Source organism: Sphaeramia orbicularis, unplaced genomic scaffold, assembly GCF_902148855.1.
Source record: "Sphaeramia orbicularis unplaced genomic scaffold, fSphaOr1.1, whole genome shotgun sequence".
Taxonomy (NCBI): domain Eukaryota; kingdom Metazoa; phylum Chordata; class Actinopteri; order Kurtiformes; family Apogonidae; genus Sphaeramia; species Sphaeramia orbicularis.
This window is the reverse complement of record NW_021941591.1, coordinates 23657-50488: the sequence shown is the minus strand read 5'-3', so window position 1 is coordinate 50488 and position 26832 is coordinate 23657. Positions and strand designations below refer to the sequence as shown.

Genomic DNA, 26832 nt, shown 5'->3' with positions numbered 1-26832 from the left:
CGCCCACCGAGGGAACTACACATGTGTTTATCACGTGGACGTTTATAACCGCAGCTTCACGTCGTCTCAGAGCCCCGCCCTCTATCTGACTGTGGGAGGTAACGTCAGGACAAACACACACAAAACACCCACAATGCATTTGGGTCAAATCTGATTTGTGTTGGTTCAGATTCACATTAAATGTGACTTCTATCAGTTTGGAGTCTGAACTGAATGTGACCCTGAAGTGACCCACATGGACTAAAGAGGTCCTGAAGTGACCCACATGCACTAAAGAGGTCCTGAAGTGACCCACATGGACTAAAGAGGTCCTGAAGTGACCCACGTGGAATAAAGAGGTCCTGAAGTGACCCACAGGGACTAAAGAGGTCCTGAAGTGACCCACATGCACTAAAGAGGTCCTGAAGTGACCCACATGGACTAAAGAGGTCCTGAAGTGACCCACATGGACTAAAGAGGTCCTGAAGTGACCTATATGGACTTTAAGAGGTCCTGAAGTGACCCACATATGACAGTGGTCTGGCTCAGATGTAGGACCACATATGACAGTGGTCTGGCTCAGATGTAGGACCACATATGACAGTGGTGTGGCTCAGATCAGTGCTGTTCAGACTGTGTGTACCAGATCAGATCCAGGTCACATATGGACACATTTCCCTTCAGTCTCAGTCAGACTCAGAATCCCACTGAGCTCAGCACAAACATCCTCATGATGTAATCCATTCTCTGGTTAATTTTCCAGTTTTCCATTTGGAGCCCAGACCTGATGCTTGTTGTTGTTGTTGTTGTTGTTGTTGTTGTGTTTCAGACTTGGTGACAAATCTGATCATCAGGGTGGTTGTGGTCCCCTTCCTCCTGACAGGGACCATCTGCCTCTTCTTCTACTGTCGGGTCAGTTCACAGCTTTATTCAACACTAACACACTTCAACACTGACATGGGACGCTTCTGCCAAACTGAGTTTACCTCCAACATCTGACACATGTTTGTGCAGGTTTACCAGACTCATGGTGTGGACCAGACCACCACAGAAGAACCACTGAGAACGGAAGAACGGCTGATAGCATAAGAACGGACCTGAACCCATAACGGAATAACTTATTATCTTATTGTCCTGCTAAAAAAATTCTTTGCAAATGTAATAACTGAGGTAGTAACGAAAAATATATGAATAAAACTGTATTTAAGTTTGATTTATTAGAGACAACTGGGATCACATCACAGAGAGAGAGAGAGAGAGAGAGAGAGAGAGAGAGAGAGAGAGAGAGAGAGAGAGAGAGAGAGAGAGAGAGAGAGAGAGAGAGAGAGAGAGAGAGAGAGAGAGAGAGAGAGAGAGAGAGAGAGAGAGAGAGAGAGAGAGAGAGAGAGAGAGAGAGATTTTTTTTTACCAGGCCAATAACGTTCGGCCAAAAGTTTTCCGTTCTCTGTGGTTCTTCCGTTCTCTGTGGTTCTTCTGTTCTCAGTCAGATAACTTTCAGATCCGTCCCATGTCAGCAGGATTTTCCTGATCAGCTGATTGGATTGACTGATTGAATGGACTGAACATGAGTGACAGCAGCACATGATGATCACATGTTTGTTCCAGGCCAGGGGGGGGCGGAGCCGACTGAAGGCACGCAACACACCATGAGAGACACCGACACAGTCTACAGACACAGTCTACGAACACAGTCTACGAACACAGTCTACAGACAGAGTCTACGTCCACGTCCTCGTCCATCCTGCCGAATAGTTGTGTGTGTTGTTTGTGTCCCAGTCCCAGTTCTGGTCCTGGTCCTGGAGTCCTGGTCCGGTCTGAATGTTCAGTGTGTTTGTGTTTCAGTGGTTCCTGGTTCTTCTTGGACTCAGACCTGTTCAGTCCTGGGTTAGGGTTGGGGTTCTTGGACTTGGACTCAGACCTGTTCAGTCCTGGGTTAGGGTTGGGGTTCTTGGACTCGGACCTGTTCAGTCCTGGGTTAGGGTTGGGGTTCTTGGACTTGGACTCAGACCTGTTCAGTCCTGGGTTAGGGTTGGGGTTCTTGGACTCGGACCTGTTCAGTCCTGGGTTAGGGTTGGGGTTCTCGGACTTGGACTTGGACCTGTTCAGTCCTGGGTTAGGGTTGGGGTTCTTGGACTTGGACTGGGACCTGTTCAGTCCTGGGTTAGGGTTGGGGTTCTTCAGGTTCCCTTTTGTCTCTGTTCATATCTGAGGTATTTTTTTGGACTTCTTGTATGATTTGGTTTTGTCGCTGCCTCACTGTGCTTTTGTTTTCATGTGAAGCAGATTGAATGTGAGCTGCAGACAGATATGTGAGTTTTGGATGGACACATTTACAACATGTGTCTGTGATTCAATTCCCTTTAAGACTTTTTAGGGATGGAACCAGATGAACATTTCAGATCACGGTTATTGGGACTAAAATTATCACAGTTCTCATTATTATCGTGGTGTTGTTGAAATTGTGCTGAAAATGTTCAAAAAGTACGAATACACACACTGAAAGAATTGAACCAAGTTGGATTTTGAAAAAAACAAAACAAAAATACAAATCCAATAACAGTCCCACTGTCCCTTCTGTGTCAGAAACATTCCAATATTAACCCTTAGTGGTCTGAGTCTGTTCTGTCTGTTTTTCAGTCCTTTTGGTTTGGCCTTTATATACTATAGAAACAAATGTTTACTATACCCATGTTTGGATCTGTTTTTTCAGCACAACTTCATCTAGATCAACTGTCTGTTATTTTTTCACTTTAACCTACTATAAAAACACAAAAGGACAAAAAAACACACACAAAAACTAAAATTCAATTTGAAAAATGTATATAATTTATTGCATAAATAACACACAGATGTTTAACGAACCTTTTCACAGACTTTAAAAGTGAATATTGGTTCAAATATTAGGTACAGAAAATTAAAATTGTAATAAATTAAAACTATACTCAAATATTTGACATTAAAGCAGATCTGTCCATCGGGTTTTTTCCCCTAAAAGTGCGTTAATCAAACACAGTTATCATGAGAATTAGAATTTAAACAGTAAAACTAACTGTCTGTGATTTTACTGCAGTTTATGGTTCTACTGGTAATGGGTTTGACAGCTGTGTTTTTATTCATTATCATGCTTTTATTTTGACAGTTGTGTTTTTATTCTGTATGATGCTTTTATTTTGACAGTTGTGGTTTTATTCATTGTGATGCTTTTATTTTGACAGTTGTGTTTTTAATTCTTTTTATGCTTTTATTTTGAAAGTTGTTTTTTATTCTGCATGATGCTTTTATTTTGACAGTTTTGTTCTTATGCTCTATGATGCTTTTATTTTGACAGTTGAGTTTTTATTCTGTATGATGCTTTTATTTTGGCAATTGTTTTTTTATTATGATGCTTTTATTTTGACAGTTGTGTTTTTATTCTGTATGATGCTTTTATTTTGAAATTTGTTTTTTGTTCTGCATGATACTTGTATTTTGACAGTTGTTTTTATTCATTATGATGCTTTTATTTTGACAGTTGAGTTTTTATTCTGTATGTTGCTTTTATTTTGGCAGTTGTGTTTTTATTTTGTATGATGCTTTTATTTTGAAATTTGTTTTTTGTTCTGCATGATACTTGTATTTTGACAGTTGTTTTTATTCATTATGATGCTTTTATTTTGACAGTTGAGTTTTTATTCTGTATGTTGCTTTTATTTTGGCAGTTGTGTTTTTATTCTGTATGATGCTTTTATTTTACCGATGGTGTTTTTTTCATTATGATGCTTTTATTTTGACAGTTGTGTTTTTTTAAGTCATTTAAGACAAACATACACAGGAAACAGGCTGTACTTTCCTTTCCTTTTCTCTTCTTTTCTTTCCTCTCCTCTCCTTCTTTTCTTTCCCCTCCTCTTCTTTCCTCTTCTTTTCTTTCCTCTCCTCTTCTTTTCTTTTCTTTCCTCTCCTCTTCTTTTCTTTCCTTCTTTTCTTCCCCCTCCTCTTCTTTTCTTTCCTGTCCTCTCCTCTTCTTTCCTCTCCTCTCCTCTTCTTTTCTTTTCTCTCCTCTCCTTTTCTTTCCTCTTCTCTCCTCTTCTTTCCTTTTCCTTTTCTTTCCTCTCCTCTCCTCTTCTTTCCTCTCCTCTTCTTTCCTTTTCCTTTTCTTTCCTCTCCTCTCCTCTTCTTTCCTCTCCTCTTCTTTTCTTTTCTTTCCTCTTCTCTCCTCTCCTCTTCTTTTCTTTTCTTTTCCTTTTCTTTCCTCTTCTCTCCTCTCCTCTCCTTTCCTCTCCTCTTCTTTCCTCTTCTTTTCTGTCAAATGAGTCCCAGTTCTTTGTCATCTGTTTTTTTCCTCTTCCTCTCTTTCCCACACATGGAAATCCAAACAGCGTCACTCCCACAGTAAAACTGTCAAATGTTCCCATCCAACCTGTTTGGAATGAGAACCCAGTGGAACCCAAACCCACTTCCACCTAAATGGACTCATTGCTTGTTTGTCAGTCAGTTCCAAACAGGACTCATCCGTATAAAGGCTGTTGTGCTTTCAAGTGTCACACCTTCAGTCTGTTTCTGTTCCACTTCTTCAATCAGCTGATGGGACTTGTGGATCTTCTGAACTTTGGAACCATTCCTTTCATTTGATGGAACACATGTTCCCCACTTTCCTCTGTCCATTCACTTCTCTCAACCTTTCACTCCTTCATCTCCAGAACATACAGTGTGTTTGGATCCACCAAATGGACTCAACCTGCAACTCATCTGAAGAAAAAACACTGTTTTCCTCCAGTTTGGAGGAAACTTTTCCCAAGATTTTCTCACTATGATCTCAAACATTTGGCATTTTTCAGTCCGAACCAAGGATTTTTATAGATTTAATAGAAAACAATTATTGATATTATTTCATTTTTTTTTTAAAAAATCCACTTTATTGATGAACCATAATAGTTCAAACAGGACAGGTAACACTAGGAGCATCTAATGAAAGTGGATTCACAAACAGTTTGGATTCAAACTCAGAGTTTATCGTCAGGAATATTTTCAAGAATTTGTGAAAATGAAGATGAAATTTACCTGAAAAAAAAAAGAAAAAGAAAAGATTAATTATAAACTATTTGTTAGGATCTGTGTTCATTTGGAAGAGATGATCCAAACTATTAATAAACTATCTATCTATCTATCTATCTATCTATCTATCTATCTATCTATCTATCTATCTATCTATCTATCTATCTATCTATCTATCTATCTATCTATCTATCTATCTATCTATCTATCTATCTATCTATCTATCTATCTATCTATCTATGTGCCTTGAACTCAGGTTGGTATTTGTGTGCTCACAGGGTGGAGGTTTGGTTCAGACTGTAAACACATGTACAGATCACATCCATTTGAACTCCACAAAGCTCAGGCTACAAGAGTTTTCATCTGAAATAGTGTTAACGACCAAATTCAATGATGATTTCAATTAATCAAATCAAATTCATTTACTCCAAAAGTAGCCTGGAAGGGATTTTGGAGTATGATTACTCCAAAAGTACACAGTAACAGTAGTTTATAGTATTTGTGCTAAAAGTATATGCAGTACTAATACCAAAAATACCAGTTTTGTGAAATGCTTATGGAGGAAAACGTTTTTATTTCATGTTAAAAATAGTTTTGAAACCATTTGAGCCAATTTATTTTCTGTAATTGTCAGATAAATAGTGCACATGAAAAACACTAGGGCTGGTTTGAGCACAGTGAATAGAAGTTAGCAGCACCGTTTAGCTTAGTTTAGCTGAGCTTAGCTTGTCTTAGTTCAGATTATTTCTGTCAGTTCATCCATTTCTTAGCTGAATGTAGAATGTCAGATGTCATATGGAAGTGGATCTGTCTAAACCCAGTCAGGATATGAAAGTTGTTCTGATATTAAACTGTAAAACCGTTTCATATGAGTTGAGTTGAGTTGTGCTGGAGCTAAGCTAAGCTAAGCTAACATGGAGGCTTTCCAAGCTAACATGGCGCCGTGTGTTCTACTGCTGTGGATGTGTTGACACATGACTGACATGGATTCAAGCAGTTGGACTGAAATTCAACACTATTCAATGGGTGCAGGTATTTGGATCCTGAAAACAAAGAGCTTTGACCAAACAGAAGTTTGTTCCAGTGTACTTCAAGTATACTTGGTTTCAACTAAAAACAGTACCAGTATGCTTTCACTTTACTTTCTATGCACTTATCACACATATACTTCACTAAGTTCATGTTAAGTATACTTGGCTTGGAATAAAAATTAGACTAAAAGTCTAAGTATATTTTACCTACACTTAAACTTTTCAATTAGAATATACTTAAAAATTGAGATATCCTTCAGTATTTGTGCCTTAGGTTTAAGTATACTTGTACTTGTACTTGTGCTTATCCTTTTCTGATTAGTCTGTTATATTTTCACACATACTGTTTTTTTGTGGTTATACTGCAAGATATTTTATTTCATTATACTGGCATAAAATATGTTTGTTTAAAAGAAAAAAGTACAATTCAAGAACCCCCAAAGTAATCCTGATCCCAACAGTACCCACATTCTTTGTGGAACAGATAATGTGAGGATGGTCTCCAGCCTGGGAACATGATGTGAAACATTTCCAGAAACGTAGTGAGTGTTTGAGCAGTGAAAGTGCAGCGACAGCAGCAGATGGGAATGAGCATCACTAACCTGTGTCCTTCTGAAAGTGGAGCTCCAGGATACCAGGGCTGGTCTCCAGGATCTGCTCTGTCTGCACTCTGGGAGCTTGTTTTCTTCCTCCTCTTCTTCACTGTTGGAGGTGTTTGGGTCCTCCTCTGTATGTGTCTGCTCAGCTTCACTGTTATTCTCCAGGTTGACGAAGGAGGAAAAAAAAACAATCTTTTCCCAGTAAAACTACCACAGTAACAACACATGACAATTTGCCCGGTCATCAAAAACCATAGAATTATTCCAAAACTATGGTAAACATAGTAGGCAGACCGTCTGACCGTTCAAAACGACACGAATTGGCGTCTTTTCAGACCGCGGCGCCATCTTGTTTCCCTTCCTTTCTCGTGACGTAGCTTCCCTCGCGACATTTGAAATGAGGCTGAGGCTACATATGAGGTCAGCTGACTTTCCAAATGACAGTTGTCCAGACTAAATGACCTTTCACCCACCGACGCAGGAGCTTTGACAGAAGAAGTTTGCCAGTTGTTTTGTTGATACTCGGGCCCACTGTGCAACAAGTTGTAACATTGACTGTGTTATTTCAGACTGTTGTCCAGGGGCCTGTTTCACCAAACCAGGATTCCGTCATCCAGGATGACTGACTAAGCCGCGCTCAACGAATCCAAAACATGGGAGTCCAGCCTTAATCGGTTTCACAAAGACCAAGCCAGGATGAACGGACACGGATTCATCAGCAGGTGGAACTCATCCTGGATAAGTGCGCGCACCGGATCCCTTAAACAGACCCCGACATCGATCGCAGATTCACCGATCCACCGTGGCAACGCGAGCGGCGTACTGTTCCCCCTCTGAGGCAGAGCTACTCATGGAAGCGTACGAGGAGGTGAAGGACATAATTACAAAGAAAGGAAACACCGCCACAGTAAGAAAACAACCTGAGAAAGAGTGGCAAAGCATTGTAGACCGCCTGAATGTGTAAGTAGTGCACAAATACACACCCACTGCTTCGCTGAAACCGTCGCAATCACAACCCAAATAGTTTATCAGCATCTCCGAAAGTTGTACTATCATTACGAATCAGAGGAAACTGGATGTGAGAGTGTGTAAATGGAACTATATGAGACTGGAGAACTGTGATGAATAAATGAACTCACTGACGTCTTTGACTGACCTTTGGGATAAAGACATCCAATGACTCATCATCTTCCCTTATGTTTAATCTGTGTGTGTGTGTGTGTGTGTGTGTGTGTGTGTGTGTGTGTATGAATGAATGTATATGTGTATGAATGTATGTGTCTGTGTGCATGTATGTATGAATTTATATGTGTGTGTATGTGTGCATGTATAGATCCAACATGACTGGGCCAAAACGCACATGGCAGCAAGTCCCAGTAAAATACAAGAACATCCTGCAGACTGGTAAGTGCCTTGACCAATACCCAAAAACACACAAGTACACATAGTTCCCAGAAGGTGTCTGCTCACACAGTGTCTGTAATGTTTTAGCTGTCAAAAAGAAAACCCACCAGCAGGGTACGGGTGCTGGGTCACCAACAGCTGACCTCACCTCAGCAGAGGACATGGCTTTGGCCCAGAACAAAGGCAGGCCTGTGTTGGAGGGGATCCCTGGGGGGACAGACCCATACATGTGTCCCTCCCAAGATGCCACCTGCTTCATACAAGGTACATTCTTCCATCTGTACATGGGACATAATCCATTCATATCAGATCCATGTGGACTGTCTGACTTTGGATTTCCTTGCAGTTTCTGGTGGCACCGTCACACTGTTGGACCCACCGACACCAGGGTCACCAACACATACGTTAGACGATGCTGATCCAGTGAGTACTCCATCAAAGGCATACTGTAGGCTTGGCGTGGCTCGTTTACGATCTTCAATAAGAATCCCATTAAATGTGATGGGGTGAAGGCACCAGTGGAGCAGCAGCAGCAGCAGATGAGGAGACCAGCTCTGTGGATTCCAGGAGGGACGAGGTATCATGTCAGGCTTTTGGAGGTATCATTCAGTCTACAATGGTGAGAAGTCATTACTTTGTACCCACACAGTATCCCCTTTCTGTAACAGGACCCAGATGTTGTACAGGGAGAAGGCCAGCCCGGCAACACAGTGACTATTCATGGAAGGACGTTGCTGTTCGGCACATTGCCCACTGTGCTAACTGTTATGTGTTCACAGAACTCCCAAGCAATCAGACGGTTGTATGCCGACCATCGCCGGCGGCAAATACAACTGACTGAATTGGATATCCAGTACAAAACAAAAAAAAGATGGACAACCTCACACTGGACGCAGAAATAAAAAAAGAGGATGTGAAGAAAATTGGAGCTGGAAATCCAAAAACTTGAGCGGGAGGTGAGTTCTGCCTTCAATGCACTGTATGGCAACTGGAACACAAACACTGTATTAGTCATGAGTTTCCTTTCCTCCATCAGCTCCGAGAGGACACAGATTAATAGATTCAAATCAAAGTTCAAATGGAATTTTGGTGGTGTGTGTGTGTTCAATGTATGCACAGTTAGGGTTACCATAGAGACGACACTAGGCACACAGATGATGGAATCTGTCTTCCTACCTAAGTGCTGTGATTGGTTAGAAGTTGAAAGGCCGGCTGTATTATTAAGGCCAGAAGAAAGGCACATAATGTACCCTAAAATGCAGTTCCTCAGATATATCCAAACACCTTATGGCAGTAAAAAGTGAGTGTAGGGAACAGTTTTAATAGTCATCATGAATCATCAGTTCTTTCAGGTAGTAGGTAACATGAGAACTAAATCAGCAGCTTGTGAGGTGTGAGGGTGTAAAGGTGTTCCTCGTAAAGTCAAGTGAGCCAATAGCCAATAGAAAGAGCCAAAATGTTGTGCTCCTCCTGCTCTAACAATGGTGTGCTCATTCCTACAAGAGGTGATTGATGAAGAAGCAATCTTGCTCAGGAGAGCCTTCAGGTCAGAGAGGGTCTTCAGGGAGCGCTCAGACCCACTGCACTTTTCTGATGACCACCTATATGAAAGCTCTAGGTTTTCAGCAGATGGCATCAGATATCTGTGCAGACTGCTGGGGGGGGGGGGCGGCGTGCAGAGCAACTGAGCAAGGCCATAATGTGCCTGTTACGGCTAGGGCCATTGGCTGTTGTGTTTTTTTCTTTTCCTTGTCTCCGCCTTCCCATTTTGGCTGACTGGAAACACCGGACTTCAAGCACCGGCCTATAAAAGCCTGAACTCCGACCACAATGAGAGAGAGACGGGGTTCATCGCTGCCGTTCGTGCAGTTCGCTTTTTGTTTAGCTGATGTTAATGTTTTGTGATAAGCGATTGTGGCCATGTACTTTTTTTTTGTGTAATAAATTTTCCGTATTTTAGTTACAACCGACCTGCTCTCCATGCTTCTCCTTTACGGTCTCCCGGACCATCTTTTTCTTTTTTTCTTGTTTTTGTTATGTGTCAGTACCCTAGACCTCCTGGCACGTAACAGTGCCGCACAATAAGGAGTGTGTGTCTGACTATCACAGCAATGTCAGATGTCTTCATCTCCTTCCCTGGCCACAGAAGACTCCACCACATCAAAGAGGAGTTTTCCAGGATTGCAGGTACCAGACACTACAAATGACAAATGACCTATGACTATGTGAACAGTCACAGTAGGAGACTCATGGCTTTGTGTTACAGGTTTCCACAATGTCACTGGTGCGTTGGACTGCACTCACATACAGATCAAATCTCCTCAGGCGCCCAGGAGGCAGATTTTGTGAATAGGAAATCCTTTCACAGTGTTAATGTTCAGGTGAACAGGATGTTTTTGATGTTGTTAGTGAAGGAACACTGCACTGCTTGTGATGTGCACTGATTGGTTTAATAGTCTTCATCTTCTCATTTCAGATGGTCTGCAGTGCTGACTGTCTCATCAGCGGTGTTGTGGCTAAGTGGCCTGGCTCAGTCCATGACTCCCAAGTCTATGGGACCTCTGGAATCTATCAGCGCCGATCACAGGGTGAGCCACACAACCTCTGTTCAGAACCACTGTTTACATGAGATCTGTGTCCAGAATGAGACTGTGGTTCTGAGGCTGTGATGCAGAGTTTTTTGGTTGACAGGTTAATTCTCTGGTGTGTTTCTGGGGGACAGGGGGTCTGCCTGCCAGCCTTTTCTCCTGACACCATACACAGACCCCCAGGAAGCACAGCGGGCCGACAGTCATGCCCAGACCAGGACGAGGGCCAGGACTGAAATGACCTTTGACCTCCTGAAGGAACGCTTTCAATGTCTTGACCACCTAAGGGTCAGCCCTTTGAGGTCATGTGACATCACTGTGGCCTGTGCTGTCCTCCACAATGTGGCCTGACTGAGGAAGGAGAGGGCCCCCAGAGTCCCGTCACACATGGACTGGGACCATCCTGCCATTTTCCCCCATGATGACAGTGGTCGGCGGGTCAGGGACCAACATGTGTTCAGTTATTTTAGTTAACATGGATGATTTCCCCCCAGAAGAGCTGGAGGAGGTGTCTGGTGAGAGCCAAGTCTGGGCATCCCTGCTTAGACTGTTACACCTGTGACCCAGCCCCAGAAGAAGCAGAAGATGATGGATGGATGGATGGATGGATGGATGGATGGATGGATGGATGGATGGATGGATGGATGGATGCTTTTACTTGAAGTTAACAAATGTCCTGCAGTGGCAGAGGAATTTGTGTTTCCTTGTTCTTCAGTTTGAAGTGATTTGGCCTCTTATGATGTTTGTGTTTTATACTGGGTTACAGGAGGAGACTGCATCCATTCATTTGTCTGTTCATTTTTTGTGTATGGATTTGTCCTGCATTTCTTTCAGTGTACAGACATGTATTTCTTTCAGTGTACAGACATGTACATTTCTTTCAGTGTACAGACATGTATTTCTTTCAGTGTACAGACATGTACATTTCTTTCACTGTACAGACATGTGGGCTGTATTCTCCCTTTGAATGTGGGTTTATTCTTCTGTCGTGTTCTGTTCTTTCTCTCTTGTACAGTCACTGTGACTTCAGTTTTAAAGGAGCTGATGGTTTTACTTGCTTTGACTGATCCTTATTCAATAAAGGAACATCATGTTAGTTTTTGTGTATTTATATTTATATAACATTTATAGTCTATGGGAAACTGTCAGTTACCTACACTGTAACAAATTTGTTATTCTACAGTATCTCTACTGTAATCTACAACTACAGTTTCTTACTGTAAAAAGTATTACAGTACTGGGCTGTAAATAATGTTCCTTTTACAGTCAAATACTGTTAGCCACAGTTGCTGCATTTTACAGTAACTACTGTATTCCAAGAAACAATATATTACTGTAAAATGTATTTAATGTAATATTTACAGTATAACACAGCAAAAAGCTAGGATTTTAACATTTCAAATTACATTTGAAAATACAAAATCATGAACATTGGTAGAAAAAGCTCAAACAAGAGCTGACCTTATAACACTGAGCTTTTCTTAAATCCACTGCAACAGCAGCAGCATTGTGATGAAGCTTGGTTGGAGGCCTTCACAGACTACATGGCTTTGAATGCTCATCATCCAACTTCCAGATGTGACTTCATCACCTGCAACTGATGGAGACAAGAACTGAGGTTCATGTCCCAAAACAGGATCAGATATAATGTTTACCCAGAACCTATGGAGTCACTGTAAGGTCTGAAAACTGGTTACGATGAACCCAAAATTCTGAGTGATACATTTATTCTGTACTTTTTTCGTACTTTATTTAAATTTGGTATCATAAGTTCTACTGCTACCACTTAGGGCTGTTGTCTTACAGTGGTAGACACTGTCATGGAAGGACAAAAGCAGTTCTTTTATTCCTCAGATACAGACAGACAGCTAACAGACAGACTGAATGACAGACAGACACACACTGACACACACACACACACACACACACACACATAAACACACACATACACACACTTCCAGCAGTATTAGTGTGGGACTGGCTGGAGGGTCAGGGTGAGCTCAGGATCAGCTGCAGTGGAACACATTTGGACAATGGGAGATCACTGATGAATGACACTGTGTTTACAGAGCTGTAAAGCATACACACATTCAATAATGTTACACATCCTATACAAACTGACCACACAGAGGGAAACATTAGCCTGAGTCACTTACTTTATTCAAACAGTGGTTAACTATCTGTTAATATGGATGTCCGAGTTAGTAAATTCCACTTTACAGATTTAAAGTCTTTTAAATGTAACCCTGGGGCAGTGAAAACCACACAAACTGACACTGTTTAGTTGAACTGTGTCCACTTCACAGCTAGCATGTATGCTTCAGCTTACATTAGCTGCATGTTAGCTACATAAGGCTAACACCCCAAATATGAAGCAGTATTACACCGCCTGTTACACCGCCTGTTACACCGCACAAGTTGCATTCGGTGTGAACGTGGTTTATGGCGGTAATTTAATGTTTAATGAACCCCAAATGCCACAGCATGGGGACAGTTCCACTGATAAAATCCCATTTATCTGATAAATGACCAACTGGAGCAGGATGGAGCGATGGCAGTGGAGGTAGAAGGATGAAAGCATCAGGTGGCCTCTGTTCCACTGCTGGATGGTCCAGGGGGAAAAGAGTGTTTTTTTTCTGTATTTATTTGTTCCTTCTTTTTCGTAAAAGAACCACTAACCTTTGATGCAGCCAGTCTATAGTTAACACTGGTTAGATTGAATCTTTTTCTAAATGAGCTGGTGGGACTTGATGCCAGATGACTTTGTTCAGAGCAGTTCTGGGTGGACAGCAGTGGAGGAACTGAAGAAAAGACTGGAGAATACTGTCACATTTAGCAGGAGCTGACTGTTTTACATTTACTCCTTACAGACCTCAGTATTTACAGCATTATACTGGATTTACAAAGAACTATGATACTGTACAAAATGTACTGTTTTTTTACAGTAGTTTGTTACAGTGTATTGTATATTGAGGAACTGTATAAATGTGTCACACATTGATGTTTGACCACTAATTCACATGTTTTGACAGGATGTCAGCAAAGAAATCCTTACAGAGGACTCTGCTCGTCATATCATGAAGATCGTTGTCATCCACACAGCAGAGGAAGAGCGCACCCCTCTGAAAGTCCTGATCATCATGGAGGAAGAAGAGGTTTGGGACACCTGCAGAAGTGTGCTAAAGCCTTTCCTTCTGCTCATGGACTTTATCTATGCCATGAACTGGACTTATCCACCCAAGCTGAAATACACATTTGATGTCCTCAACATGTTTCCCACAGTTCAGTCTTTGCACAAAAAGCTTTTCATGTTATTGTTTGTATGCAAGTGGGTTTAACTTGTATTTCAACAGAAATACATGTTAGCTAATAATGAGAAGTCAATACAACACACAACATGCAACGCAGCATGATGCAAAACACAACACACAAATGAGACAACACAGGACGCACAATACAACGCCAAACACAATATACAACATGACAAACAACAATATGATGCATGACATGAAAGCCACTCACAGGAAGTGTTAGTGGTTCTTATTGGTTTGAACTGGTGTGGATGGTAATGGCAAGAGTGTTGACTTCAATGTTTTCAGGATGCACCATTTTACAAAATGAGCCTCCTTTGCTAGTTATTGTGCAACTTCCCTCAGATATTCAGCAGTGTCTGAAGCTGTAACATAAGCCTTAATCAGAACTGATCTGTAGTGGGTTGACTGCTTCACTGAGAACAGAATTATGAACTATTTGAAAGGATAGTCTTGTTGTGAAGTGGAATCATTATACCACTGTTTTCTTCTGTTGTTCAGTTTTCACTGGACAAATGTTCTATCCAACACCTTCTGAAATAAAAAAGGGGAACAAAAAAGTTCAAATATCTTCATTCAGATGTCAAAGTTTCTAGTCTTTTGTGGCACTTATGCCTGAGACAGCTTTGAATGGGTGTATGTTTGGTTATGGCAGCAGTTCCCACACTGCAGGGTTGTGTCAAAATTGTACTTTGTGAAGTGTTCGATTGAACTGTTGAAAGTTCCCTTTAAAATACTAAAAGAATATGTAATCATTGCTATGAAATGCAGTACCAGTCTAAAATGTGGATCCACTTTCTCATTCAATAGTTCATATATGAAGTCAAATGTAATTTTAAAAAAAACAACTTGTAATTGTTTTCCAAGTACATTTGGAAGCGCTGATATGTTGACCTCTTGCATAAGGGTATGTTAATAAAAGGTGCTGTTGAAAAAATCTGTTTCATTTCATGATTTGTTGAAGCCCTGAATTCTATACATTTTGTTGAGTAAAAAGTAGACATATTAAGAATAGAATATAATGACATTTTTAAGAGGCAAAAACAGCAAATACTGTGTTAATGTTACTTCAATAATTCTTGAAATAAAGTAAATACAAGCTGGGTAAATAAACTGAAATACATTATTATCATTTACTGGAGTTTTGTAATAATGTGCAAATGTGTTCTTGAGTGAAATTTACTAGTAAAGGATCTTGTGTTTAATGAATATATATGCTAGTAACATTTACTTGACAATGTTTGATTTAGTAATCATTACTACTAAGTAATCTTTACTTAGGAATTTCTAAAGGAAATTTTCAAAGTATTCCTGTGTGGAAATTGGTGCCTAGGTTTTTTTAAGGAAATGACGCTCCATTTTTTTCCATTGTTTGTATGTGGAAGCGTTTGGACTGGACATTTACAACTGGTTTCACACAAACGTTTGACTTTCTGAAGAATTTTCTGTAATGGTCATGACTTATGGACATGTACTGGACAATGGCAACCACAGCTTTTACTAAATAATATCATTTTGGGTCAATTTTACAAAGACAAATGTAAACATTTGAAGATGAAACCACATTTTCCAGTTTCCATCATGAGTTTCTGCTCTAGATGAAAACTCTCCATCACATGCAGAGTAAACCTGCACTGAAGCTTCTATCAGTTATTGAAGAAGAGAATTTGTACAACAAGCCCTAGCACACCCCCCCCCCCCCCCCCCCCACCTCATTTTATTTGTTAATTATTTTTATTTTTTCTAAAACTGCAGTCTTCATGGTTGTTGACATCTATATATGAACTCCTATTTGCACCTGTGTATGTTCTTTAATACGGATGACAAAGTTCTTTGTATATTTGTATACTGTCAATAAAAAAAGGAGGAAAAATAAAAAGTTTCCCTAAATGCCCCTTAGTCCGCCTAGCCCAGTGTTTTCCTACGCACCCTGAACGCCTCACAGGTCCAGGATCAGAATCCTCTGATTTCTGCCGCATTTCTTTTGGAATTCAGACACTGACAAAGAAGAAACCCACGAAGAGAGAAATCACAAAACTGGGTGAGCAGTTGGAGCAGAAAACTACAGATTTATAATGGACAAAAGTTTAAGAATTGTTCAGTAAGTTCATGAATCCACTCTGTTTATCCTGGTAAGTTAGCTGCACCGATTAGCTTATCTTAGCTTAGTTTAGTTTAGTTTAGTTTAGTTTAGTTTAGTTTAGTTTAGTTTAGCTTAGTTCAGATTATTTCTGTCAGTTCATCCATTTCTTAGCTGAATGTAGAATGTCAGATGTCATATGGAAGTGGATCTGTCTAAACCCAGTCAGGATATGAAAGTTGTTCTGATATTAAACTGTAAAACCGTTTCATATGAGTTGAGTTGTGCTGGAGCTAAGCTAAGCTAACATGGAGGCTTTCCAAGCTAACGTGGCGCCGTGTGTTCTACTGCTGTGGATGTGTTGACATATGACTGACACTGATATGACTGAAATTCAACTCTATTAAATGGGTGCAGGGATTTGGATCCTGAAAACACAGCCCTTCTTAAATGTCCTCTTTTCTTAGTTCTGCTGAATGTTGTCCAGTGTTAAAGGTAAATGTTTGTTCTGTGGACTGTCTTAGTAATCGTCTGTCCATTTGTGTTCAGGCTGGTTTTTGCTGGATTTTCTTCTGTGGACAGAACTGCTGCCTTCCCCTGGGACGCCGTCCTCAGGACAGACCAGGATGTTCATCTTTTCCATGGATGGAGGGAGGATCTGGATCAGTGGAACTGAAGGTTTGGATCAGAGATTTGAATTTTCTACTGTTTTTCTTCTGAGATTTCAGAGGTTTGAATTGGGCCCAACATATAAAAGTGAAATGCTGGAAATGTTAGATGAGTAACTTTTTTTTTTTTTTTTTAATTTAATTTTTATTTGGTTTTGCTCAGAGAAATATACAAGAGATTTTACAAACATGAACATGTAATCAGACATCCCCATATGGCACACAGGAAAAACAACAACGAAAAAATCTACATCTGCAGTAGATACTGATTACAACTAATCACAAATGAAACATGAATGACTATATATATATATATATATATATATATATATATATATACTCATATACACAGTCACTTGTGAATGCTTATTGCATTAACAGCTTAGTCATGTGACTCCATCTCTTTGTAAATCTCTCTCTCTCTCTGAATTCTCAGTCCATCTGTAATCTGCTCCATCTGACAGATCTCCTTCACTTTCTCAATCCAAATGTTTGATGTTGGAGGTTCAGGTTTCAACCACTTGATAGTGATGCATTTAATGGCTGCCGTTAGTCAAATTCACCAGAGGTATTTTGGGTTATTTCCCTCTAAACTTTCTGGGATTCCACCTAAAATAGCAAACTTGAAATCATTAGAAAATGTTTGGTTGAAAACTGTGTTCACAGCCACAAATCTATGATCCCAGAAGGTCTGATCTGAGGACAGGTCCAGAATATGTGGGTCTGCTTCCCCAAGTGAGCCCCACAATTTCCCCAACACATGTTAGATGAGTAAGTGTACAGCTGAATGTCAGACACTGGGACACACTGAACTCATGAACATTGAAGGTGAACCTTAAACTGAAGAGGACAGTGTTCGCTCCATCAGCAGTGAGTTGTCCAACTGAGACATGTGGACATGCACTGAGGACACATTCACACAGGAAACAGCTGTCAGCTCCACTTTACTGCAAATGCTCATTTTCCTGCATATGTTTAGTGTTCAACCAGTGTTGGAGCGTCTGTAGGACGAGCAGAGGGACAGTTTTGGGATTCATCCAGTATTGTTCCAGTCCATTTCCACACTGTTTACTTGAGCTGAACCTCCTCAGACCCAGGACATGTCAGCAAAGTACAAGCTTTGGCTTTTTATTCAATCAGTGCCGATACTGGAAACATCAGGATGCAACAGTTTTCTCAGATGCAGTTTTTTAAAATTTTATGGAATGTCCTTTTGTGGTGGGCAGTGTTCTTTTCTTTCTTTTTTAAATTTTTTTTTGTACAAAGTTGTGAAACTCTCATCCACAAACATGCACAGTGGGGGGGGGGGGGGTATATTCACTGAGTTGATTGGTATCATCACACACTTCCTGTTTTTCTGTCTGTACAGTCATCACAAGGCTCAACGACAGCGTCAGCCAATCAGCTATCAGCAACCAGGGCCCACAGGAACCCAGTGTGGTTTGGTTCTTTCCATCTGTGATATGGATCAGAACAGTGAAGAGTAAGAAAACTGAACCCTCTGATATTGATCAGCAACAAAAAGAGAACAGAGTCAGCCTCAACACTGACACATACGACTGCACTGACTATATATATACTTATATATAGGGATATATATTATATATTAGGGATGTAATGATTACCGGTGTAACGATAAACGGTGGTAAAATCACAGACAGTTAGTATTAGCGTTTAAATTCTAATTCTTATGATAACTGTGTTTGATTAACGCACTTGTCCAGAGAAAACGCTGATGTAAAGATCTGCTTTAATGTCAAATATTTGAGTATAGTTTGAATTTATTACAGTTTTAATTTTATATACCTCACATTTGGAACCAATAAATTAATTAATAAATTAGAAAGTACATACATTTTTCAAATCAGATTTGATTTAATTTTTTGTGTGTTTTTGTCCTTTTGTGTTTTTATAGTAGGTTAAAGTGAAAAATAATAGACAGATGATCTAGATGAAGTTGTGCTGAAAAAACAGATCCAAACATGGGTATAGTAAACATTTGTTTCTATAGTATATAAAGGCAAAATCAAAAGGACTGAAAAACAGACAGAATAGACTCAGACCACTAAGGGTTAATATTGGAATGTTTCTGACACAGATGGGACATTGAGACTATTATTGTATTTATATTTATTTATTTATTTATTTTTAATCCCACTTGGTTCACTTCTTCCAGTGTGTGTATCAGTACTTTTTGAACATTTTGAGCACAGTTTCAACAATACTGTGATAATAATGAGAACTGTGATAATTTTGGTCCCAATAACTGTGATCTGAAATGTTCAGATGGTTCCATCTCTAACTGATATGAATGTATTTTATTTCTCTGAAGTGTTTCTTATATATCTTTATTTGTCCATCCACACACACCTGTCCGTCTCTCACACATTCTTGTCCATCCTTCTAACCCCAGTCATCTCCAACCCCTCCTTCATCCCTGTTCCTCTGAAACATTGTGTCTTTGTTGGTTCTTTTCAATTCTTCGGTGCTTGCTCGTTGCTTTAACTTCATGTTGAATCTGTTCCTCAGTCTCACCCCGCTGACTCAAACACTCAAACCTTTACTAGTCGTATGTATGAAGTGAATTTTAAAGTTCATTTGACCCTTTAAAAGTGGGTCTGAGATCTTAGAAAATGGCTTCCAGCAGCTCCATTTTGAAAATCCTCCGTTCAACAGTGCCACCCCCTTTCTTCAGACGTCCCTCTGAAGCCACGCCTCCAGAGTACTGGCACACACAGTGCTTGTTCCAGAGGGTTCACCAGCGCTGCACAGAAACACTTCAGCGGCTGAGGTTCCGTCTGGTGTATCCACTCATCCCTCCTTCAGTCTCCTCTAACCCCCCCGCTCTTCCAGAACAGTCCCAGTTCAGAGCTGTGGGACTAATGTTCCATTTCCTACTGGTTTATGTTTGGGACTAAACAGTTTACTGGTGAACTGTCCATCCTAATAGAACTAATACAACTAACAGATCCAGGTTCTGGCTTCACTTCCTGTACAAGCGCCGCAGCCTCTGGGAATGCCAAGAGGGGTACGAACAGAGGGGGGAGGGGCCAATGGCAGTTGAGTTTGACTGACATATCACCGTTCAATCATTTCCAGTGGGCGCTCAAAATGATTGGATGGTGTTTTTTCAGTCCTGTCTGTTCCACAGGTGAATGATTTTTACAATTTTTGTGTTAGAGCATTTAATTAATTAGTTGTAATTGGGGTGTGAAGGGGATTTGAAGGAATAAAATAAAACATGCTCCAGAAAAACATCTCAGACCCCACCTTTAAATTATTACCCCCCCCATGAACAGTGTGATTCAGGTGGTCTGTCCTGGTGCAGTGGTGCATTGTGGGTGTTGAGTCTGCAGCTGGACTGACCACAGTTGGACTAAGTAGCAGTAGATGAGTTCCTTCAACCACTCCGTTTCCATCCACACTCATATGTGACTAGAACTCCACATTAGACTGTTCCATTTTCTACGTTCAACCTTTTTGTAAATGATTGAATGGTTGCGTCCAGAAAACAGCGGTTTGGACTCAGTGGAATATTTCTGCTCAAATGTGTGAAGGCGTGTGACGTAGAAGCCCAACCACAGCAGAGGAGATGAGGAGATAAGAATGAGGAGGAGCTGACAGGTGTCATGAGGAAACACAGAGACAGAGCAGAGACGAGCAGAGCATGAGAGTGGACATGGAGCACACACTGGTGGTCATCTGGATGTCCTTCTGGATTCAAGGTATGAGGGAGGGTGGACACACACACAGCTGAAAGGCTTCACCGCTGTCTGACAGGTTTATCTCCGTGGTTACACATCTGTCGTGTGTGTTTGATATCAGTCATAGCGTGTGCTGGTGGTCATGTGACTGTCCTAATGGTAAACAGGGGCGTAGAACTGCGTATGGACACTAGGGACACGTCCCTACCAATACCCATCCACTACTGTGTACTCACTATCAGTCCAACCGCTGTCCGGAGTGTTTAGTCAATGATTCTGGCACACAAAGGGTTAACAGTCGGTCTCTGCTAGAAGTCCCGCCTCTAACGTAAATGTCGCTGCCCGATTGGCTCTGTGGTTTTGCTAACGTACATGTGATTGGCCGTCCCCGCTGTCACTCCATCTACTTGTCAAAGGAACCTGCTAGTTGGAGCGCTAACGTCAGTTTTCAGTCTGTTTGTATTTGTTCTGTCTGGGTCACATCAGCTAGACGGATTTGAATATGAGTGGAGTCATTTACATGGACATTTGGACGTGTGTGTGTGTGTGTGTGTGTGTGCTCAGTAATTAGGATGTAATGGATGTCAAAGAAAAGAAAACTGGTCATAAGACACTTCTATAGGAGTCCCAGTGTGAGTTAGTTCAAGGGTCTAGAACTGTAGAGGCTCAACACAGATACTGAAGAAAAGACACTATTTAATGACAAACACATACACTTTGAAAAGTTATTTTACTGATTATTTTAATGCATTTATGTAGAAGAGAGCAACTGTTTAAACACAAAGGAAATTTGTAAAGGAAATACAATAAAACCTCAGATTCTAAATTTGATTCTAGATGTGATTTTATTCATATTTTTGGGAATAAATTCCATGTAATAATTGAAAGTAAAAGCCTTTTTTGTTCAGACAGTAACTGAACCATCAAACTGTATGAACAGAGTATAAACAATCTGATCTTATGAAGTGAATGAACATATTTATGTCAGGAGACAGAGAGGAGGAGGAGAGGAGGAGGAGAGGAGGGAGGAGTTCTAGGAGTAGAGTCTGTAAATTCTCAGGTTCAGTTCAGTCATCATTCATCTGTTTGTCATTAGAATAACTTTGCAGAATGTATTAAATTCTTGTTTTGTCTTTAAATATTCACATATTCTTTATAAACTTGTCAATTACTGAATTTTTTTTCTATGATTGCTTGTTTGTTTGATCAGCTCGACATGATGTGAAACTATGATCCCAAATGTAAACAAAAATCCCCTTTCAGGAGTGCTGCCTTGGAGCACTGTAGTGTCCACACCAGTGTCAGAATCAGACCTACTGCCTTGATGGTAAATGAGTAAAACTGAGTTGATTTCGTTTATTCTTTTGTATTTCAGGGACCATGTACAGAACATTAAACCCAGAGTAGAGATGGACCAGAGCAGATTAGAACGCTCATGTTCATGTCCATCTGTCATCCCTGGAGCAGGAAACAAGGAAAAGAAAAAAGACAAACAATACAAGAGTTAAGAATTAATCAGTGTGATGAACTCAAATGAACAAATTAATCAATAAAATGAACAAAACTGAAGAACATACAACAGTGATTGTCCAGTCAAACCCATGCAGTTGGATCAGGGACAGTGGATGGACACACTGGGTTTATGTAGATTAAATAATAAATAAAATGAACACAAGTGGAAAAAAACGTCAAAAAAAAAAAAAGTTATAATATAAGCAAAAGTTGAAAAAAATAAAGTCAAAATTAATAAAATATGCAACAAAATTAACAAAAAAAACAAAACAAAACAAAAAAACAGCCAAAGTGGTCAATAAAATGAAAAATGAATCAAAAAAATCAATAAAATTAGAAGTAATATGAACAAAATCGGCCAAAAACTGAACAAATTTGAATTAAAAACTAATAAAATAGTCAACAAAATGCAGTAAAATGAGCCAAACAAACCCTGACTGTCCAGTCAAACCCATGCAGTTGGATCAGGGACAGTGGATGGACACACTGGGTTTATGTAGATTAAATAATGAATAAAATGAGCCAAACAAACCCTGACTGTCCAGTCAAACCCATGCAGTTGGATCAGGGACAGTGGATGGACACACTGGGTTTATGTAGATTAAATAATAAATAAAATGAGCCAAACAAACCCTGACTGTCCAGTCAAACCCATGCAGTTGGATCAGGGACAGTGGATGGACACACTGAGTTTGTGTTCAGTTCAGGACAGACTGGACTGAAAAAGTCTCCTTTTCTTCACTTTTGTCTGTTTGGATCAAATATCCTTTGAATTTCCTGGGAGTTTCCTCCTATAATTGAGTCTTTTTTCCCTGGTATTCTTCCACTGGTCCGGCCCACTTGACTTCATATTGGGCTGAATGTGGAAGCTGAACTCACATGAGTTTGACAGCCCTGTTCTGGTGCATTTTCAGGTGCTTTCTTCACTTTCATGTCAAAGTGTACTTTTTGTGAGTGGAATCTATATTTCTATTTGTCTGCTGATCAATAACAGAGGGTTGGGCGTCCAAATGGATCTGCTGTTTTACCCACAGTCTCACTCATCACTTTTCTGATCCGGATCATAGGATGGACAGACTTGAACCCGACCGCGCCGGGTTCCTGTGGTTCCTGGTTGCTATGGCGACCACAGTAGCAGATATAAACATGTGGACAGCTGATCGGCTGTTCTGTTGTCGTGCCTTGTAGCGCCTGTGTGGACAGAAACAGGAAGTCATGTTTGTGTGTCTAGATCTGGTTCAGATACTGAGTTGAACATGATCTGTTCCATTTAGTGATCTATATATGATCCATGGAGTGGATAGAATGTCTGTTATTGTGGACGGAGGCAGGAAATCCAGGTGCAGATTACTGCACAAAGGGACAGGTGGAGTTTCCACGGTCATGTCTTTGATTTATTGGGATTGTCTCTGTGAACTCACCATATGTTTTTTATTAGTAAGTTTTTATTTTTATCAATTACTAGTATTTCCAGGTGACCCCATTTGAATTCCAGGCGACTCCACGTGGGGTCCAGAGCCCAAGATTGAAAAACACTGCCTTAGGTCCACCTCTGGAATTTACACACTTTTTTCTGTTTTTTTTATTTTTTTTATTTGATGATCATTTTGTCTTGTTCAGTTTTTGGCAGGAACTTTTCTTTTTAGTTCTATTTTTGAAATGGAGTCTATTTGACACACATGTGTTTTCTACTCCCATGATGCATTTGGTCCCCTCTGGTTACTTTAGTGGCAAAAACGTCCACATTTATGATGAACTGTAACATGTTTGAAAACTTCAGCAGCAAAAGAGACACAACAGAACAAATAAAACAGCAAGAAATTAGAAACACAAACATTCAGGGTTTGAATATGTGACAAATGTGGAGCAGAGTGTGTGTGTATGTGTGTGTGTGTGTGTGTGCGTGTGTGTGTGTGTTTGTGTGGGACATAGTGGGACATGTAACTGTAATGCTGAAACAAAGTCTACATTTTTAAATAATGTGCATTTTATTGTCCAGTTTATAAATATGAATAAAAACTATTTGATTTGGTGTCACACAGTATGCATATTTGTGCACTGGACATTCATTTTTTGCTTTTTTTCCACAAGTTTCAACAACTTTTTACTTGTAAAAACAAAACAAAAAATCTACTTGTAAAAACTCACAAAAGAAACCTCAAGTTTCAAATATTGTAATTAAATACTTTTAGAAAATCAGCTTTTTTTTTTTTATTTGAGTACATGTTCTTAACCCTCAAAGGTAAACTAATCTATGTGCAACAAAACCAAAAAGGCAGAACTGACAACATTAGAACAGCTGTTTCCACTTCCAGACAAACTAACATTACTGGAACCAAAAACCTTTGTGCATCCAAACACAGAACAGTCAAACATTTAACATTCCAACACAGCAATAAAAATAGAATAAGATAAAGGAAATATCCTGTGGAAGTTTGTCAAAAAATAAATATCCACATACTGAACAAAAGCATATTTGTTTGTTTGTTGTGTTTCAGGTCAAACTCCAAACGTAAAAATAGTTGAAGGGAATCTGGATCAAATCGGACCAAACATCACATACATACAGTCTGTGGTTTCAGGTCATATTCACCTCCATGAGCGATGGAGAAATAAGTTGGACATAGTTCACAGAATATCCTCTGTCAACCATCCCCCACCTCTTCCACTCATGTATAAACATTTCACATTCTTTTCTGTATTTGCTTCTTTTTTTGGTCTAAGCTTCCATGATTTCCACCAATATTTACATGTCGTGTCTGAGGCTTCTGCCTTTGTTTTTTTTGTGTCAGTGGGCGGAGCTCAGGAGGACACAGGTGACAGGTTGATGGACTCCTGACCCCACGTGTATGTTGGTTGATTGACAGCGGACACAGCCAATGGTGATTGCGCTGTCTCCGCTATAAAATGAAAGTCATGTTTGGAGGAAGACGACTGTCCTGCATTTTGAACAGAAACACCCAATCAGATGAGGGAATTCGTCTCAATTTGTGGGACGTGGAAAAAATGGTCATAACTCTGTGCAGTCCCACACAAAGAGGGACAACTAGACACCCTAGTGTCTGTATATGTGTGTGTATATGTGTGTATATATGTAAGTGTGTGTATATGTATGTGTGTATAGGTGTGTACATATGTGTGTGTGTATAGGTGTGTATATGTGTGTGTGTATGTGTGTATATGTCTGTGTGTGTACATGTGTATATGTCTGCGTATGTTGTGTCCTCAAATGCACTGCACTTATGTGAGTTGATGTAAACAGGTCTTTCTGATCATATGTCTGTTGTGTTTTTCTGTGTTTGGATGGTTTGTATATTGAACTACTCAGTCTGCTTTGAACTGACCCCAAGGACATGAATACAATTATTAACTTCACTCTGTAAATACTGTATCTCATTGATAGCTTGTATTTGAAATGTTTTTGTTACAGTTTTAAATCTTTTTCTTTTCCCATTTACTTATAATGGGTGAAATTTTAAATGTCTATAAAACATCAATTTTGTTTCAATATACTTTTAACTTGGCACATATATAATTGTTATATTTAACAAATATTGAATATGGATGAAAGAGTTGATTGATGCCAAAATAAGACACAATATGTGTGAGGAGCGGGGTTTGTTGTACCTGGAACCACTTTTTTGAATTGAATTGATTTGAAGTGAATTGAATTGAACAGAATTGAATTGAATTGTTGGATTTGTGGATCAGGATCAAACACATCCATGTTGTGTTTCCTCTCAACACACACCAGTACATGAAGAGTCTGAAGCACCTTTACTGATCCACTTCCTGTTTGTCACAGCAGCTGCTGATTCCAGCTCTGTGATTGGTTCCACAGTCTGTCCATCATCTGCTGTTCCACAATCCACTGACAGAACCTGTTCAACTCAACATGTGGGTTCAAATGATCCATATATGAGTTGAATCAGTCCAGATCAGTTGTGCTTCAGTGTTTTTAGAATTCAACCATCAAACACAAACTGAACAATAATCAGTTTAATCAAGTCTGGGTCCATTTCAGCTGATTAATGAATGATTCCTCCAGTTTGACTGATACTGATCCAACTCAGTGTGTCAGTTTCATCTTGTGGTGGTTCATCTGCTGCTGTTCAATCATGTCATAGATTTGGATTTGAACCTTCATCTGTGTCTCATGTGCTGCTTTGGTATTTAGACGCCGTTTGTCAAAGTCAAAGCACAAACACAGTTCAGACAGATTTGGATCCAACCTGATCAGCCTCAGTTTCCTGTTTGGTTCCTAATGTGGACATGTTGGAGTTCTAATCCCAGTCTTGTCCTGTTTTCATGGCTGTCCTTTGTGTTTTTCCTGCAGGGCTCCTGTCTGAAAACAACAGCACTTCAACAGGTAAGAAATGCACAAAGGAGGGATGTGAACTGGGCTGAAGCTGAACATCCTGGTTCAAGTGGTTTTCATCTGAACAAACTGGAGCCAATGCAGAGGATTCAGGAAGGATGGGTTTACAGAAGCTCCACTGAGCACGCTCAGCTCCTGTTCCTGACATTTGGACAAGTGTGGCTTTAAAGATCCACAAGTGAAGGAAACACTGACGAACAGGAGCAGACTGAGCCATTCAATTCACTGACTGAATGAATGAGGGATGAACTGAGTCCGTTTGGACACAAAATCTGTCAGTGGGACTGAAAACACTGTTCACACATGGAAACCACATGTGCTCAAGAATCCAGTCCATGTGGTTCACATGGGCTGGGCTGGTTCTGGACTGGACTCTGACTGGTCTGTCTTATTTCGACAGAGTCTGGCCACTTCAGGTTGGTGGGAGGAGCCAGTCATTGTCATGGTGACCTGGAGATGAAACGACAGGATGGAAACTGGAAACCAGTGGAAGGGTTTAACTGGTACAGGAAGTTAGGAAACAGAGTTTGTGCAGAACTGGACTGTG

The 26832-nt window shown here is 40.2% G+C and overlaps 2 long non-coding RNA genes and 1 pseudogene across 3 annotated transcripts; all 3 read left to right on the top strand.

The window, feature by feature from the left end:
- Positions 1–4987: 4987 nt before the first annotated feature.
- Positions 4988–9491, top strand: LOC115416328 (uncharacterized). Its single transcript, XR_003934950.1, has 4 exons — positions 4988–8044; positions 8132–8308; positions 8391–8621; positions 8713–9491. It is a non-coding gene; the product is annotated as an uncharacterized LOC115416328 (long non-coding RNA).
- A 34-nt stretch (positions 9492–9525) lies between these two features.
- Positions 9526–11193, top strand: LOC115416323 (putative nuclease HARBI1; annotated as a pseudogene).
- Positions 11194–15905: 4712 nt separating this feature from the next.
- LOC115416329 (uncharacterized) lies at positions 15906–26302 on the top strand. 2 transcript variants are annotated; one of them, XR_003934951.1, is made up of 5 exons: positions 15906–15984; positions 16573–16701; positions 18061–18174; positions 20249–20416; positions 26244–26302. It is a non-coding gene; the product is annotated as an uncharacterized LOC115416329 (long non-coding RNA). The 2 variants fall into 2 exon arrangements; XR_003934952.1 differs by having other exon boundaries at positions 15951–16075.
- The last annotated feature ends 530 nt before the right edge of the window (positions 26303–26832 follow it).